Source organism: Hippocampus bargibanti, linkage group LG14 (genome assembly GCF_051943395.1).
Source record: "Hippocampus bargibanti isolate YZ-2025 linkage group LG14, ASM5194339v1, whole genome shotgun sequence".
NCBI classification, from domain to species: domain Eukaryota; kingdom Metazoa; phylum Chordata; class Actinopteri; order Syngnathiformes; family Syngnathidae; genus Hippocampus; species Hippocampus bargibanti.
The window spans coordinates 6,366,810-6,379,426 of NC_142747.1; the positions used below are offsets into that span (position 1 = coordinate 6,366,810).

The 12,617-nt window shown below is 43.2% G+C and overlaps 1 pseudogene; it reads right to left on the minus strand.

Annotated features, from left to right (window-relative positions):
• Positions 1-4,057: 4,057 nt before the first annotated feature.
• Positions 4,058-4,664, minus strand: LOC148888108 (28S ribosomal RNA; annotated as a pseudogene; the record flags this gene model as incomplete).
• Positions 4,665-12,617: the final 7,953 nt, after the last annotated feature.

Sequence of the window (12,617 nt, forward strand, 5' to 3'; positions counted from 1 at the left end):
CGACACAGTAAGTGTGCGTTGCTTCGTCCGGCGCTTCTCGTTGGGCCCTCTGCTGGCTGAGGAAGAGTAGGGCAGGCCGTCTGCTTGGTTGGAGCTTTCTCCACCCCCGTTGGCCTGGGGGTGAATTGTGGCACCCGCATTGTCAGAGATGGAAAAGCCGAGTGCACAAAACAAGTCCAAGCCCAAGAGGTTGGCGCCATGACGGGATATTTGGAAGGTGAAGGGGGGGAGAGTCCTCGAGCCATAGCGCACTTTGAAGGTGGCAGTGCCCACCATACCAATCTTAGTTTGGCCATAGCCAAACAAGTCCTCAGCGTTGGCCTCGATCTGGAGATGAGGAAATAGCCGTCGAACTGTGGACACGTTCAACAGTGACCTGGAGGCTGCCGTGTCGAGCAGGAGTGGTAAGCTCACTCCATCCAGTTCCACTGTGCACCACTTGAATGGCTTGGCGCGCGAGCCCACGCAGTGGATGGTGGTTCGCCTCGGCTGGTCTGGTGAGCGGCGTGGCGGGTATGTTGACGTGGGAGCAGAGCGGCACATCCTGGCGAAGTGGTTCCTCCTTCCGCAGTGCTGGCATCTCTGTCCAATGGCTTTGCAAGTTGCCGCGCGTGTGGGGTGCCAGGCAGACCCACAGTTGGCACAAGGTCTGCGTGTGTTGGCCCGTTGATGTCTGACGACATTTATCTCGGTACGGTCGTAGGTGAAGGTGGGAGCAGAGCGGCACATCCTTTCGAAATGATTCATCTTCCCGCAGCGTTGGCATCGTTGTCCGGTGGCTCTGCAAGTGGGCGCACGTGTGGGATGCGAGGCTGACCCACAGTTGGCACAAGGCGTGCGTGCATCGGCCCCTTGACGTCTGGCCACATTTATCTCTGCACCGTCGTATGTAGAGGTGGAGTCGTAGGTGGCGGTGGCATCTGGGAGTGGAGGGGTTGGAGCAACAATCTGTGCCAACGCGGGAGAGTGTGAAGGTGTGGGTGGGTTCACGAACTGAGCCGTTAATTGTGTTGCGTTCTCCAATTGAAACGTCATTTCCACAGCCTTCGATAGTGGGAGGTCGTCAGGGGACAATAACAGTTTCTCCCGCAGTTTGGGATCAATCGTGTGCTCGGCGAGTTGATCCCTAATCATTTCCTCCTCCAAGCGGCCGAATTTACAGAGGCCCGCTAAACACCGCAAGTCGGCAACGTAGTGGTGTACCGACTCGCCTGTTCGTTGCAGTCATTGACGGAAGGCAATCCGCCGGACAATCACGCCCTGAGGTGGGGCGAAATGTCGGGCCAATAAAGTGACACAATCCCCGTATGTCTTCGAGACCTTTTAAAACTGAAACTTTCTGAGGTCATTTTGAAGTAGTTTTGGGACACTGAGTCTTAAATAAAAATGACTTAAAGTTTAAGTCATTTTTATTGGTGTTTTGACAAAAAATATCAGCCTGTGTGTTTCAGGTATTTTAGATGCTAGAAAACGTTTTTCTGATGTCAGTTAGGAAACAAAAAAATGGTATTGGTTGTCCTTTAAGTGATTTTGTTGTCGCTCGGAATAATGGCTCAAACATCTTTGAACGCTGACATGAATAGCTAGCTTCCTGTAGATTTTGGCGTTAGATTAGATTAGATGAGCCTTTATTCATCTCACAGTGGAGAAATTTACATTTCACATTAGCAAAAACAAAATACAGGAGCTGCTATAAAGGCAGCCACTCATGCGGCGCCATCTTGAAGTCTAAAACAAACAAAAAAAAATCAAATAATGTGACAAAACACAGAGGACACAGACAGCCGTTCAAATTTAAGCACTTGCGGTAGCCTCTTTGTTACATGTAGCAGTTCTAGATAAAAGAGGAGAGGATCAAAGCCTTCTTTTCATCAGTGGATCAGAGACATCATGGTAGAATGTGTCTATTATTGACCATATCCATTTGTCCTTGTCACCCACAGTTTGAACTGATTTTGTTGTTTTTGAAGAAAATAAAATAAAAACTAAACGATAGCAAATAGGTTTCGTAGCGTAAAACAAAAGACAACGCTAATTTAAAAGCACGTGATCAATAACCGGTACAATTTAATTTTATTTTTATGATATTTTTGCGAGTCAAAGTTACAAATAAAAAAGCCACATAATCCAGTGAGTACATATTTTCTAAAGAAGCCATTTGGGGCCGAGGAAGCCTAAATAAAGTCCGCTTGCTCGTGGTCTTTTACTGACATTTCGTGAAGGTTTTATGCTAACACTGATTGTTAATTGGAAATGTACATAATTCCCTCCCACCTGTTTATTTATTATTTTTTTAGCAAAGGAAAGTATTTGTATGGTTATTATTTTTTAATTTACACATGTTTATGTACTTCTGTGTCAGTTTGGACAGTATTTTGAACTCATTCACTGCCATTCCCGTATTTATTCGGGGATTGAAAATATGATGTTAAGTGCCATTCCCGAATTTGTTCGAGTTTTGGTTTTTCTTACAGGGGGGTGCCGATAAAGCGCTGGTTAGACATCTGGCAATGTTTTCCCTCCCATGAGGGGGCGGCATTTGCCTTTTGTACATCCGCACCCATTTCAAGCTCAGATAACTCCAGACCCATATAGCTTGGGAATTAACTCTTTTTTTCTGATGAAAGAAGAGAGTATAAGGTTTCTTATGCTGCATTGAATATTTATGTAGCCCTAAAACCCAATTTGAGTGAAAAGGACAAAAGCCGTGGCACTAGAGTGGAGATTTTTGCACATCGTCTGGCAGTGAATGAGTTAAAATGTCTTGTTCATTTGAAAATCATGCTTCAGATAAAGAAAAGATGTTATGTATTTGTAACATCACAAGTTAAGCTTCCATCTTTGTAATTTTCATTGAAACCGAAAGATTCCCCAGAAGCACATAAACATGCATTAAAAATTGTCTTCCATGTTATCTTCAGGGCTCTGTCGTAAGCCCCCAGTTCCAGTTGAAGAAAAATAGCCAAAATGCATGATGCTACCACAATCACATTTCAGCAGACCAAGTGTTCAACACCCCACCCCCCACCCTGCTTTACCATTTGACACGTCTGGGGCTCTGCATTAATCCACTACATTGACTGTCGTCTGGTGAAGGATAAGCTCATCGTCAGGTTCGTCTTTGAAGCTTTCTGCCGAGTCACAAAAACCCGCCATGGTTCGGCCTTTGCATAAAAAGCTGTTTCTTTGTGCGGCAAATGCTAAACTGAGATTAGCATGAGGGAGAACATCCGCTAAATCGTGGAGGACAAGCCGGTTTGCATTGATTTCGTGTGTAACGCGCTATTGATCTCCTGCGAATGGAAAAGGAAGCTCAGCATCGAGTACGATCATGTCACATTTGTCCATACGCGATGTTTCATTGACACTGTATTAGGCTCATCGATCAGGACATCAGGAAGGGCCGACGCCCATTCCGGCGACGGCAGACTGTTGTCAGGGTTGGAGCTGCTAGAGTTATTTGGCTCGATGCATTGAAATGAAGCACGATAACTGGTGGCTGTTAAAAAAGATAAACAGTCATCACGACCTGTGGGAAATGTCGTTTGGCGTGCACAGCCGAGTTCTTGTCAGTATTTATTCATTTATGTAAAAAATCCATTTCAAAGGCATTTTCTTTCAGATTTAACTCTTCCCTCCATATTTTTCCACATGTTCAATTATTCAAGTCATACCGACTCGTGCATTTTTCATGATGCCCAAATTACAGCATATTATTTTCCTTGCCAGTATTTCACAAACACATTTAGTCCCAAAAACTGAAAGGAAAACATAGAATTACTGAAATTACAGTGATACCTCAGTCTACGAACGGTTTAGTTCACGAACTTTTTGCCTTACGAACATTAAATTCGCGAGTATATAATCTTGGCATACAAACTAGTTTTCAGCAAATGAACCAAACCACATGTTTGCAGGTCACTTAGCACCGAGTCTTTGATACACATGCGGTGTAGGTAACAGGAGAGGGGGCACCCATCATCCGGGCGCACCCCAGCCCAGTGTCGAGCGGCATTCCCCCCGCCACTAACCTTGGCCAGTCGTAAGGCCATGGCACCACGGTATCAGCGCGTCTCGGCGGGATTCTGACTTAGAGGCGTTCAGTCATAATCCCGCAGATGGTAGCCTCGCACCATTGGCTCCTCAGCCAAACGCACGCACCAAATGTCTGAACATGCGGTTCCTCTCGTACTGAGCAAGATGGCTATCGCGACAACACATCATCAGTAGGGTAAAACTAACCTGTCTCACGACGGTCTAAACCAAGCTCACATTCCCTATTAGTGGGTGAACAATCCAACACTTGGTGAATTCTGCTTCACAATGATAGGAAGAGCCGACATCGAAGGATCAAAGAGCGACGTCGCTATGAACGCGTGGCCGCCACAAGCCAGTTATCCCTGTGGTAACTTTTCTGACACCTCCTGCTTGAAACCCAAAACGCCAGAAGGATCGTGAGGCCACGCTTTCGCGGTCCGTACTCATACTGAAAATCTGGATCAAGCGAGCTTTTGCCCTTCTGCTCCTCGGGAGGTTTCCGTCCTCCCTTAGGACACCTGCGTTACCGTTTGACAGGTGTACTGACCCAGTCAAACTCCCCACCGCGGGAGCGGGCGCTTGGAACCAGAACCAAGAGCCCCGCGCGGGGCTCGCCCTCCCGCCTCACTGGGTAAGTGAGGAAATGATAAGTGGCTGGCGGATTAGTTTTCGGTGGAAGAACACCAAACCACACGGTCGAACAGTGCCAAGGTGGCTGGTGGACTAGTTTTCATCACCCCTTTCCTTGATTGCAAACGTGGTTTGTTATCCAGGATACTTTTGCTATTATGGGACCAAAAAAGACCCCACCTCAGGCTCATGTTCAGCCGAAGAGGACACAAAAGAAAATTACGGTCGAGCAGAAGAAGGAGATCCTCGAAAAACACGAATGAGGTGTGCGTTTGTATGATTTAGCATCGCAGTACCAGTACGCTAAGTCGACCATTGCTACGTGTGGCTAAGGGAAAGGGAAAGCATGGCAATTTCACTCGGATATCATCAAGAGGCAACCTGGAAGTTCATCATCCATTGACAACCATCACAAAGGTAAATAAAACCACTTTATTACCAGTACAGTTTATTTCTTTAGTTACAATACAATAGCACATTTATTATACATAAAATAATGTATATTTTGTGTAGTTTTAAGGTTTATTTAGTAGAAAATTATGTTTTATGGGGACCTGGAAACGGATTATTCTAATTTGTAATGGTTTCTTATGGGAAATAAATGTTTGACAGACGAACTGTTCGCCTTACACACACTTTCTGGGAGCCAATTAAGTTTGTAAACTGAGGTATCACTGTATTCATTTAATTACTTCATGTTACCATTGAACATTTTTTGGTCAAATTACCAATGTGGAAAAAAATTAATCAAAATTTAGATCTGAACCATATTAGCCATTGTGGGCCAGTGTAAATGCAAACAGTCGTGATTGTTTCCTTAATCTCATGTTTTCCTCCCATCAAAAACAAACAAGCAAAATAAATAAACAAACAAAATAATGAAAAACAAACAAACAAATATAATAATAAAGAAATAAAGAAATGTAAATAAATAAAAATAAAAATAAATAAATGATTGGTGCCAATATGCATTTGAGCTTGAAGTCAGAAAAGCTGCTACGAAAAAAGTAAAAGTCAGTATTTCGGTGCCAAAATGTATACAGTATGTGAGTATGGCATTTTTATTTGGGAGTAGACGTGTCAGGAATAACTGTGCTTTGGTGGCTGGTACGATTGGAAGTCATATCCGGTCCCGTGTGCAGAGCAGAGATGGGCAACCAACCGGACTTTCACAAAAGCTAATTTAACGGCAAGGTTGGGCTGCTACGAGCAAACTGCTAGATGAGCACAGTGCGACCCTTTTATTGTTTAACGACTGTTTCGGTTTAAAGGAACCCCCGGATTGGCCGCGGATGATCCCCAGCTTCAGCCTGGGGAACCTTTAAAGGGGGCAATATGTCACTGCCGCGAAAGGTTGGCTTTGCTGTAAAGCGTCTAGTGAAGCCATTAAAAAAAAAGGGCGGGGGGGGGGGGGGGGGGTGGGGCAGGTGAGGGGTTGTGAACCTGACACTAACCTGAGGATAAACCTCCGCGTTTTCCTTTCCTTGCAGATTGGGCGTGGACGTGCGACAGGTCAGAGCGGTTCAATCCGCGGAGGAGCCAGTGCATTAGAGGAACAGATTAGACTTTGATCCATCCGAATCTAGAAGCAATGAATAAAACATTGGGTATTACGCTCAGATCCATTTGTTATTAAGGTCTTAAAAGTCGATCGGACCACAGGACAGAAAGCGAGAGGCTGGAAGGATTGCTTGCAATTTAGAGAGAAACCTCAACGGGGCATTTCAGCTGATACGCCGTTGTGAGCGTGACCTTGGGTGAACGATGATGACCTTCTCTTGGAAAACTAAGGGCACCTCCACAACAAATAACTGAGCCAACTTGAAAACGTGTTTCGCCCTATCGGCATTTGTTGTGCTCTTGAGCAACGATCTTCAAATTGTGCCTCTGCGGGTATCTGGCGAAATCATTTGCAATGTATGATCTAGTTGATAAAAAGTTGTTGATAGACAAGATACAGCAAAATGTCTCATTATATCGATATCGGTTATATTGATAGTACTGCTTATTACGATACTATTTCTATGAACGCAAGGAGAAAATTGAGATGCCGCAGGATCGGATATATCGATAGTCCGGTTATATCGATATTTTTTCAGACTCCCGAGAATATCGATATAACAAGACTTTACTGTATGTACATATAGAAGTTTGGCCGTCTTATTGAGTGTCAAAAAATGGCAGATGAGAGGTAGCGTCATTTTACAGGCTTATGTTTTTGGAAGTTTTTTTGAGTACAGCCAAGAAAAGACAACTTTATATTGAAAATATAAAAACAGCTGCATGTTTGCAATTTTTAACATCCAATTTACGACTGGTGCGACTTACGACCACCCGTACTTATGACCACGACTGCCAGATGCTATTTTTTTTTTTATTCTATGCCTGGCACCGCAACGTGCTAGCAGCCCGGCAACACATATGACAATTTTGGCCATATATATATTAAAACGTTTTGCTTTTTTTTAATTATCAGCAATGACTCGTGTCTCGTCGTGTTTAATTTGTCACTTTGTATTTGTACTCCATCGTCTACCTTCTACATCCACCCACCCTCGACTACACCCCCGCCACCTCCATGAACAAAAGCTCACTTCTGAGCGTCCCTGCTGAGACTGGAACGAAGATCTCCCTGTCACCACTCAACTTGCGAACACTCGACTTCTATTTTCATCTTGTTTTTTATTTAATTTAATGGTGAACCTCATCAGTGACACCAAGTAAAGAGCCATTGAAGATCCCACGTCAAGGAGTAACACCGTCCCTCGCCACGAGTTGTTAACACATCATTTTCACCAGTGTTCGGCTTGTCCCTTCAATTTGACCACACAGTTAAATATAATTTCCAAAGCCAGGTCTCATACGCATAGCAACACGACCTGTCGTCCTTGGAGATGAACACCTTCCTTCCTTTTTCTCACATTTGCTCATAAATGTTCTCTCTAATAAGGATTCGCAGCAGGACACTTTGCGCTTTAATTTCCTTCTGGGGAGGTGGGCACGCTCAGTGCGTTTTTTAAAATTGGCTGCAATTTGTGTCGCAGCGCAATGTCTCCAATAAAAAAAAAAAAAAGAGTAAGGCATTCATAAAAGCATTTCCGCAGGCAAATGAGTATGTTCTCGACCAGCATCCGTCATGTCCTCATTATCATCGACTCTATGTATCACCCTGTTGATGTTTTCTTCCATACGTCCTGTGCTGCTGGGGGTGAGCTGGAATTGAACCCGGTGGTGATTTTGAAAGAAGCCGGGTACCTTAGTTGCGAGTCCCATCCAGCTTAGGGGTTTGTTGTTTTTTAAGGGGTTTGTTGTTTTTTTAATGGTTGGCTCTACTATGCGAATGGCAAATGGAGACATGGAATCCTGCGAACACACTGTTCGCAACTTAAATCACTTCTTGGTTGCCTTTCCTTCAACAGCCAATCAGAATCTGTCACCTTAAAAATACATTTAAGCAATTATTAACTCATTCACTGCCGTTCTCAAATGTACTCTTGAACTGAAAATATGACATGGAGTGCTATTCCTGCATTTGTTTGAGTTTTTTCTTGCAGTGGGGTGCCGATCAAGCGCTGGTCAGACCTCTGGCAATGTTATCCCTTCCACGAGGGCAGGGGGGCAGCATTTGCTTTTTGTACTTGCACCTCAATATACTCCAGAGCCATACAACTTCGAAATTAACTCTTTTTTTCTGATGCAAGAAGAGAGTTTAAAGTTCCTAACGCTGCATTGAATGTATATGTAATCCAAAAACTCAATATTCTGTCGGTTCTGCAACTTGAGTGAAAATGACAAAAACCCTGGCACTGGAGTGGACACATTTTTGCACATCATCTGGCAGTGAACGAGTTAAACAGGGGAATGCAATGTCAGCAATATTAACTCATTCACTACCATTCACAAATTTATTCGGGAATTGAAAATATGACGTAGAGCACCATTCCCAAGTTTGTTCGAGTTTTGTTTTTTTCCTCTGGGTGCTGATAAAGCGCTGCCCGTGGCCTCTGATAATGTCTTTTCCCTTCCACAAGGGGGCAGCATTTCCCTATGTTCCAAGTTTGTGCTTTGTTCTAGCTTCAGCTGTTGATAAAGCACAATATAAACCAATACAGCAAAGTCTCGTTATATCGATATCGATTATATTGATAGTAATGTTTATTACGATACTATTTTCATTTCATTCTAGTCTTTTATGTATAATTACTTCCGTTTAGTACAATACCGGGTTATTACGATAATCCGGTTACTACGGTGCCCTTTTTATCTCCCGCCAGCCATTTTGCTCTGCTTATATCGATACATAAGCGGCTTAATCTGAATCGATATTTGCTTCCGGATTTCTATGCAGTACCACCATTAGCGATATCTGTATCGGTCACACCGTTGGTCACGTGACCAGCTTCTGTGTCATGCACTATAAAAACAGTGGAGCAGAGCTCACATCTTTCATTACTGCTGCAATAGCATCTGAAACATACTGTAATGCCCCTCAGCGTGGCAAATGATGCGTACAGTTGCTGGTATAGCGGGTCGGTCTTTTTAATAACAAAACGTAGCAGTTATCACATACAAACAGGAGCAGTTGTTACGCCACAACTCACGCGCAGTGGTTCTATTCAGGAACTCTCTCGAACCCCGTTGTCGGGTCCTCCCTTCTCCGTATGTCGACGCGCACCCCCGACGAGCCGAGCCCCCAAACATGCACAACACAAGCACCGAACGTTACAATACTGTAGTCTTCTTATATACAGTAGTGTTGTTCAACACCAATTTCAACCATGGGGAAATGTTAGAATTGTGATATCCGAACAACGTCCAAGGCAATCGTGGCTGTGGAGGACAATCCAACAAGCAAAACCTCCATTGCGAAAGAGTTCTACGTGCCGCAGAATACTTCATCAACGTAAGTAAACGTTGCAGTTTTTGGTTTCCATACATGTATTTAATTGTGTTGTATTAAGATATCTTTATCGCTTGCAATAATCACTGTTTTTCATACAGTATGTACATGCTGGCGTTCGTGGTTTCTCTTGTGTGTATAGAACAGACATGGGCAAACTACGGCCCGCGGGCCACATACGGCCCATTAGGCTTTTCAATCCGGCCCGCCGAACTTGCCCAAATTATAGTACAGTGTCTAAAACTCATGACAATAAGCTAGCGAACAACAGGGCAGATAACTGAAAAGTTGCCTGCCCCATTTTTCACAACTTGAAGCAAAATGAAACCAATCCCATTAAAAAAACATTGTCACAAAGTATAAAGTTTTTTTTTTTAAATCAAGAATGCACCAACTACAAATGCTACCTTGCATAATTTACGGCAAATGCGCATAGCTGTAAATTTTGCTACAGTAGTCGATTGCCATTGTGGTGCACAATGCAACGTTTGCATTGCTTCCTACGAGCCACTAAGCCCCTTTCATGAGTCTCACGTACACTTTACAGTCACGGTTTAATGTAAATTTACGTTTTGTAGCGTCACATATGTTGTTAGCTTCTATTGAATCTTTCTTCTAGTCTTAGGTTCTGTGCATCTATTTTGGAAAATGACATGCAATTGCACGACTTTGTAACGCTTGCGAAAGTCCGGAAGAAAGAAGCAGGCTTCTGATTGGCTGCCGAGCCGAGTATGCAAATTTCAACTGCAGGTAGTCTATGTTTGTGTGCTCGGCGACGGTACACGTGTAATGTTAGCGCGTGAAGGCGAGAGCGTCAGTGAGGAGTTTGTTGAGCGCGCGGTCAGGACAAACCATCTATGATTTGGCGGAATTTAACACAAGTAGGTATTATTGAGCTTGAATATTTCGTTGTGTAATAATATGTTTTGAATGTTGAAAGTGATTCCATTTTTCAATAAATGTTGATTTCTTTAACTTTGCCCCTTCGATGGAAACTTAAAAACAGACGCAATCTTGATAAATCACAGTGCATATGTTATTTTAATCTATTTCCATTTCCTCCTCCAAGTATCTGCGAAATAGTATGTAAACGCCATATTCCTTGAGACAAATTTACCTGATCAGGGATATCTTTCACATTTGAAAGACAGTTAATAAATTGGGGTCTTACTGTGCTATGAGGTTTGTACACACTACATTTAAAGGACAACCGGCACCATTTTTTTGTGTTTCCCACTGACATCAGAAAAACGTTTTATAGCATCTGAAATACCCAAAACAGGCAGGCTGATAGTTTTAGTTAAATGAAAAACACCAATAAAAATGACTTCAAAATGAATCCGGAAATGGTCAGTTTCAGAAGGTCCCACCCCCTTGTTCGTTACGTCACGCCAAGACGTCTTGCCTTGCTCGAGAATCAAAACAATGGCTTCAGATTCGGAGAAGATGTTTTCTTGTTCTTGTTCTTCTGAAGAGGAAAGCATAAATGTTTGCAATTGATTCTAGGAGTCCTCCCATATCAATTCGAGCCGTCAAGGACAGAAATGTAGCACCCAGAAAAAGCAGAAGATTGCGCCCAAGCTCCGTTGGAAATGGGCTGATTTGTCAGCTGGGAATTTGTGTCAGCGAATATCAAATAGTTGTCTTGGTGCAACACACAACGATTCACCATGGCGTTATTTATGTGTTTTCCTTCTAATTTCACCATCAACACGGATCAACACGGATCAACACGAAGTTTTCAGACCAAACAAAGTACCCAAAATGCATTGTATGTCGCTTTCTCGGTCAGGGGCGGTCCAAACGTGACGTCACATGGGGATCGTCATCAACTCGAAAACAAGACTTCATGAATATTCAGCGCAAGTCTTAAACCGTAAACTATAGCTATATGCTGTGGAATCTTTGTAAAATACGCTCAGTCGAAGTCATTTGAAGTGATTTTATAAATTATGGACATAACTTGTTCGGAGTATTTCCGGCCCAAACACTCCCTCCAAATGCTCCTGGCCCGGCCCCTCTGTCAAATTTTAGAACCCAATGCGGCCCGCGAGTCAAAAAGTTTGCCCACCCCTGGTATAGAACAATGTCGAGTGCTACTCAGAGTCACTATTGCAAGAGTGCGTTATGAAAATAATAAATGACATTTTTATTTAATGCAGACGTTTATTTTTCACTTCACTACAGTACAAAAGCATGCTAGATACGCAACCCATGAACCCAATGAGAAAATTACATGCCATATCAAAGATCCCCCATTTATTGCCCTGTTTTAATGCAGTTCGGCGCAGGATCAGATATAGCGATTGTCCGGTTTTATTGATATTTTTTCCAACTCCCGAGAATATCGATATAACGAGACTTTACTGTACGGATGTATTACATTGTATTTTGGACAGCCACCCTCATTTCAAGGTCATATAACTCCAGACCCATATAACTTAGGAATTTACTCTTTTTTTCTAATGAGTCTAAGGTTTCTTACGCTGCATTGTATGTTTATGTAGTCCTAAAACTCAATATTCGGTGGGTCCTGGAATTCAAGTGACAATGACAAAAACCTTGGCACTGGAGTGGACACATTTTTGCACATCTGGCAGTGAATGAGTTAACATGACATAATATGACACTCAAACCTAAATAACACACCATTAGCTTACATCAGCGATGTCAGCTGGCTTAAAGTGGCACTCTTTTTGTATTTTTGGGATAATAAATGTGCATTCACTGCATGTGATTAGTTTCATTCAAGATCACCTCAGACGGCAAGGCCGCCCTACTGCATCCGAGAAGAGAAGGCCAAGGCCAACTTTAGCAGCGGGATATAATCAGACATGAATGATCTCAAGTTAATTTGCCATTCCAACACGGATTGTGAGAGTTCACAAATATAGACTGCCATATTCATATTTTTTTTGCAGTTGGGGGTTACTAAATGTGTTACAAACGAATATGATGGCGTATAGAAGTGGATGGTGTCGGCAAAGAAACACGCCGGTGACAAATATGTCTGTTTGCTCTTCAGCACTTTTGTGCCATCTTTGAATGG